Source organism: Schistocerca serialis, unplaced genomic scaffold (genome assembly GCF_023864345.2).
Source record: "Schistocerca serialis cubense isolate TAMUIC-IGC-003099 unplaced genomic scaffold, iqSchSeri2.2 HiC_scaffold_1260, whole genome shotgun sequence".
NCBI classification, from domain to species: Eukaryota; Metazoa; Arthropoda; class Insecta; order Orthoptera; family Acrididae; genus Schistocerca; species Schistocerca serialis.
In genome coordinates this window covers 1,254,440-1,261,334 of record NW_026047470.1, presented here as the reverse complement: position 1 = coordinate 1,261,334, position 6,895 = coordinate 1,254,440, and positions in this window count along the sequence as shown.

The window sequence follows — 6,895 nt, the reverse complement described above, 5'->3', positions numbered from 1 at the left end:
ACTGGGCACCCTCCACCGCCCAAAATGGCTGCGGTAAACTTTTTTCCCCATAAAAGGTTGTCGCAAAACGAAACGCTACAAGATCACCTTTAGCTCCTCTCTCAAAACTGCCCACCGGATCTGTCGACTGAGCCTTTTCCCTTGTAGGAAAGGCCAACACCAAACGGGACGATAAGGAAGAAAGGTCAACCTTCCTCAGGCCTAGTGATTTCCTAGGTCTTTGGCAGAATTGTATTCTTTCCGCAACAACAAATAATATCAAATTAAGCACGAGCTAAACCATACAGAAACGATTTTTTTTCATATTCTTAACTATAGAACACTAAAGTAATGGTGCATTTCCTACTGTAATTAAACTTTTGCAGACTCATTAAATAAACACTTCATGTCTCGACAATACACTAAGTGCATGGAAATTAACATTGTTCCGTTATTAATCTGAAGGCTAACATAAGTATGTATGCAGGAGCCAACACGTACTGCGTAGGTGGGTGGAAGTCTGAAGAATTTCGAGATGAGGACTGTAGTCCGACAGACACAGACATTTACCGTCAAAAATTTGTTCTCCTGATTAGCGCATTGTTTGCTTACAAAAATCGTGATATAATCTTTTCACTGGATTTCGAGATATTCTCCTATTCTAGTTTGAGTGACACAACTAAAATTGACCTAATATGCATGGAAAGTTATGTGTCCAGGTTAGTTGTGGCAAAATATATCCCAGAGCGGCATTCGTCTGGATGTACAATGAAAATTTTGTAAAACCACGAACGAAAATAATGCAACGCTCAAAATTTCTCGAGAAATCGGACTTCGAAATTTTCCAAGTCTGTTTAATATCCTAACATAAGGTCGTTATTTCGAAGGAGTAATATGACTATTTGGAAGAATGTTCATCATGTGGCTGGCCCAGGTTCAGTTACTACCTGGGGCAAGCCTTTAAACAAAGGTACAAATACTACGGGCATTTCCATGAATCATAAAATATGTAAAGACGAAAAAATCCATTTGTAATGTATTTCTAATTTAAACAATCTTTATTAATAATCTTTTATAAAATACTGATAGTTAAGAATTTATATCGGGCGTTCCGAAAAAAACATGGAAAAACTTTAGGGACAATTTCCCTATGCAGGAATAAGTAAAAAATGTCTAGTAAACATGGGTTCTGAAATGCGTACTTTCTCTAAAATGCGCATTTTCAGAGGTATGAGCACTTGTTCATCTTCGATTCTATGAAACAGATCTCTTCCACTGCAAGGTCTTTGCTTTCCACATTTTGACCAAAACAAGAAAAAGTCTAGTAATCGTAGGGTCCAAAACGCATACTTTAAGAGCTATCATCACTTGTTCATTTTCGTTAGTGTGAAACACATCTTTTCTACTGAACAAGTGATCATCGCTCTTGAGGTATGCAGAGCTGATGTTTACTAGATATTTTTTCTCGGTTAGGTCCGTACTACCTCCTTCCGAAATATGAGAAGCAAAGAGCTTTCAGTTGAAGAGATATGGTAGATAGTATCTCTTAAGGTATGCGCTTTAGAGCCCTTGTTTACTAATCATTTTTCCGTTGTACTGATGTAAGGAACCTTTTGTTAAAACTTGTAGATATTTTTATGAGACACCCTATATTTGCAACGAACAATGGATGTTTTATCCAATGTGTAATTAGAAAAAGCGAACATAGCGTTTTTCTTAAAAATTGCAATTAGATACGTCTTAATCAGAATCTTTTCTGAGGGTATTTGTCTGGAGTGAAGCCATATATCAAAGTGAAACATGGACGATAAACAGTTTAGACGAAAAGAGAATACAAGTATTCGAAATGTGGTGCTACAGAAGAATGTTGAAGGTTAGATTGGTCGATCACGTAACTAATGAGGAAGTACTGAATAGAATTTGGGACACACGAAATTTGTGGTACAACTTGACCAAAAGAAGGGATCGGTTGATAGGACACATTCTGAGGTATCAAGGGAACACCAATTAGGTATTGGAGGGAAGTGTGGGGGGTAAAAATCGTAGAGGGAGACCAAGAGGCGAATGAATTAAGCAGATTCAAAAACACTCAGGCTGGAGTAGTTATTCGGATGTGAAGAGGCTCGCACGGGATTGAGTAGCATGAGAAGCTGCATCAAACCTTTCTTCGGACTGAAGACCACCACAAAAACGATATAATCATAATATACTCGATGACTTTTCTATTGGAATGATGTAGGTATTCGAAATGAGTGGTGCTTGCAACAAGCGGTTGTATCTTCGGGGGATACCAACTAACAGGCCGTGTTGGAAGGTCTGGGAAAAATTATTGAACATCACTTATTACCAAGTACTCTTTATAACAGTTATTAACCAATAACGCCGGCCGAAGTGGCCGTGCGGTTAAAGGCGCTGCAGTCTGGAACCGCAAGACCGCTACGGTCGCAGGTTCGAATCCTGCCTCGGGCATGGATGTTTGTGATGTCCTTAGGTTAGTTAGGTTTAACTAGTTCTACGTTCTAGGGGACTAATGACCTCAGCAGTTGAGTCCCATAGTGCTCAGCCATTAACCAATAACAATTTCTTTTCCTTAACAGCAACTAGGAACAAGGCTCAACTTAAATATCACAATAAAGATTACACTTCACCCTTAAGAAAAGGCACTGTGCTGCGTCAAAACGCACGGGTTACGTTCGCCCTTACTAGTGCTGAGCATCTTACAAAATAAATGGTTCTGAGCACTATGGGACTTAACATCTACGGTCATCAGTCCCCTAGAACTTAGAACTACTTAAACCTAACTAACCTAAGGAAATCACACAACACCCAGTCAACACGAGGCAGAGAAAATCCCTGACCCCGCCGGGAATCGAACCCGTGAACCCGGGCGCGGGAAGCGAGAACGCTACCGCACGACCACAAGCTGCGGACGAGCATCTTACACGATAACTTAATAATAACATCTGGTGGTTACAGTAAATATACGTGTATGACGTATAAAGAAAAAAAATGTTGTAGATGAGCCGCGAACGTCGACGAAAAAACAGGTGGTGAGCGCGCGCGACTTCAACGATGCAACAACTCGCCTTCGCTGGGTCCAGAGATGCTGCCTGGGCGACGTGCAGTAGCCGGCCGCTGTCGTAGAGAACCGACAGCAGCAACGAATAATTAATTATCAAAAGTTGGCGTGGCGCTGCGTGTTTGTTCGTTTTAAATGGTTCCTATGGGATGACACAAGGAGTGAGTTAGTTCCCATGTGGACCTCTCACCGACTAAGTGGTTATATCGGTGTGCGTCTAGATCTGATTGTAGAGCGACCCACTGCGTGGTGTAGTGAGGTGCCTCAGCTGGCGGTTAAGGCTTGAGAGAGGCAAAGGAATTTAAATCGGTAGTACCAGCATTTTAATTTGGGTACAGTTCGCGGAGGCAGCGTGGCTGTTTAGTCCGTTAGGCCTCTGCTCATATACGTGGCTGTGACGATTGTTTCCTCCCAACGCTGAATAACGGAATATACAGAGATTCTGTGAGATTTTCTGAGTAGTCGCTTGTGATACACTGGTTTTGGCGAATTTAGTTGCACGAGCTATCAATTGATTGTCGCCTTGTGGATAGTTTCGGTCGTGAAGTTTGCTGTGGTTAATCCAGCGTGAGCCTGGTTAGAGAGAGAAGTAGATTTGTAGGTGCTGAGTTCATTGGAATCGGTGGAACCGATATCCTGTCCGTGTTGTACGATTAGTGGTCGCGGATCGCCCAGAGGTAATTGGGTTGTTAGCCGTTTTGTTGAAGTGGTTTGGTAGTGGTTGGTGTGTTTGTCGAGAAGGGAAAGTCTCGAACACATGTTCGTAGTTGTTGTTCAAACACCACTATTTTACAGCGGACCGAGAATTGGCTCGAATAAATACGAACTGTTTCACTATATTGTGATATGGTGCACCAGTAGTTGAGTGGATAAACGACGAGAAAATAAAGGAACCATTTTACAAGCAGCACGCAGCTAAACAAAAACTTGATTAGCCGAAGTGACGAGAGGCCGAATTCAAGTAGGGAACTTAGCGGGTCGTGTATTGTCAACGCCTGAAGAGGTTCAGAATTGTTTTATATTGTAACTTAAGGTTAGATTTAAAGTGGCGGTGGCACTTAGGCTTTTTTTTAATTTTTTTATTACTGAATTTCCGTGTTGTGGGGTGTAGTCTTTGATGGTACTTGCTCACTTACGTGGATGAAATTGTATTGAAACATCTAGAGAAAATAAATTCATGTTTTCTTGGGTTAACATAAACCTTACGTGTATTTAATTATTGTCTGGTGTGTGTACATATATTTTACGGGAAAAGAAAAGGGTCAATTCCAAATATTTTAATACCGCGTTGCACGATCCAAATATGCGCTGGTATTTGTAAGTTTGCCTAATCAAAAGTTCATTGATTGAGTGGAACCACGATAAATCTACAGTGGGTAGATATCTAAAAAGTTAAAACGATTGCATTGATGGCAAGAGTGTCTAAGAAAATGCAAGTAGAATTGAAGTTGTCGTAATTTATTGCGGAAAGGTTAACGATTACACCAAGGACAAAGATTATTAAATCTGTGAAGTACGTGATGTCGTATTATTTACATAGCAACGCTGGTTCAAATGGCTCTGAGCACTATGGGACTTAACATCTGTGGTCATCAGTCCCCTAGAACTTAGAACTACTTAAACCTAACTAACCTAAGGACATCACGCACATCCATGCCCGAGGCAGGATTCGAACCTGCGACCGTAGCAGTCGCGCGGTTCTGGACGGAGCGCCTAGAACCGCGAGACCACCGCGGCCGGCAGCAACGCTGGGCTAAATGCAAAAAGATTTAGTGAGGATATAAACTATTTCAATTCCTATTGATATTGGTGGAAGCGTCTTAATACAAACTGGTCATAACACGACGGCATATGGAATAGGAATTTTGTAAGTAATTAAAATCTTACGAGTATTTTCCAGAGATAATGTACTGCGTAGTGAGAATTTCGTTGTGTGGGAGCATAGAGTAAACATCTCTGGAGTGAGCACTCACGTGCGCAGAACAGATTTTGTGTTGTCAACATACATTGCCGGCCTGGTCACGTGATCTCGGGACGTCGTGTGTTTGTTCGTATAGCGTCCTGTATATTTAGAATGTCACTACATCCCTAGTACAGAGGGATTCTTTTCGTACGTATCGTGGATTATTTATATACATTGCGCAGACATTTTAGCAGTATCCACTTGATACCGGGAATAAACCAGCTACGTAACTTTTAAGGGCAAGTGATATTACATTCAGCTTCTTTGCGATAGGTGTCATAGTTCAGATGCACTCGATTTTTGGTAGTTTTTGGTATGATGCCGCACTTTATAGTATTACAGAGCCTGAAGTACATTTTTGCAGTGATAGTCCTGCAAAACGACTTGACAGTACGTTAGTACTTTCGCAAGTGTCCGAAAAACACCGAATTTACCACACATTAGCGATTAAATCCCTGCTAATTCGTCCTTTTTTCTTGTAGTTCTGCGTATTTATTTTCTCGTTTTTGCGACCTAAAGCACAATTTTTCTTACTGGTGGCACTTTGAGGTATTTATTTAACGCATTTTAAGTACTTGCTCCCAGCTCATTAAATAAATAGTAGACGGAGTAATCTATATACATAACTGACAAGTCACTGATAAACGGATGGAGGATAGTATTTACTGAAACAACTAACCTTTTCCTTTCCTGTTCCACTAGCAAATTTACGAGAGGAAGCGATTGTTTGTAGGCTTTTGTACGAGCCGTAATATCTATTATATAGTCATAAAATCGTAGAAAAAATAGGTCTACAGAATCAAGTCTTAATTATAATGCATCTCGAAATTTTTAAACGTGATAGTGTCTCTTACTAAAATGAAAACTATAATTAGAGCTATATGGAATGTACCCATGAAAAGTTACTATTCCTCCTTTCACATATTTTTCTTTGCATCCGTAGCAACAACGTAATTCACCATCGCTATTACACTATCAACATACCGTGAAACACAACAAAAACTCTTGTTATTATAAACTTCAAACGCTGCAGAAAGCACACAGGCACAGCGAAGTCCCGAGATCACGTGACAATCCTGGTTTAACGTTGACAACATGCGCAGAACGCAATGCTCACTCCAGAGATATTTACTCTATGTGTGGGAGAACACCTGAAAGCTAGTTGGGGCATTTATCTCGACCTAATATAAACAGGTACTGTATTTAAAGAGATTTGATGCTTAGATTCGACCAGTAGCTTAGATAACGAGAGTTGTTATCTAAATCGGCCTACATCGTAATTACTGCTTGATATTGGTGATCACTGTCATTAGAATGTTCGGATGTGTCTATTCGTAGTGTAATCGTGTCATTGTTCGCTCGACGTTATGTAAAGTAAGAGTACTGTCTTTCATTATTCGATGTTCGAGCCGTCTGCATAGTCAGTGGTTGAGGTTGCCGCAGTAGTAATTATACTAAGGGTGATCTGTCTTCAATTTGTTCCTTGAGAGTGCGATTACGGTACGAGGCGCTCCACTACGACCAGAATCTTCTTAAACCACATAGTGATCCGCAGTAATAACATCGACTTTAAAATTAAAAACTGTACCTAATTAAAGCTGTAGTGTTCGATTGGTTCGGCCAAGTATTTTGGGCGGCAGGAAGCCATACATTAACGGCATAGCGACTTTGGTACAGTACGATCCATTGTCGTTGTACGTTCGATCTTGGGTACCGCCAGTCGGCGCGTTACAGCACCAAAAGTGAAATATCAGAAATGGAACACTTCAGATATTCATTACAGTTTTTTAATTACAGTTCGTCAAACATTAAATGTTAACAATTTATAATGAAAGTCATGCCGAGTCTCACTATAAACTGAAAATTTACAATAG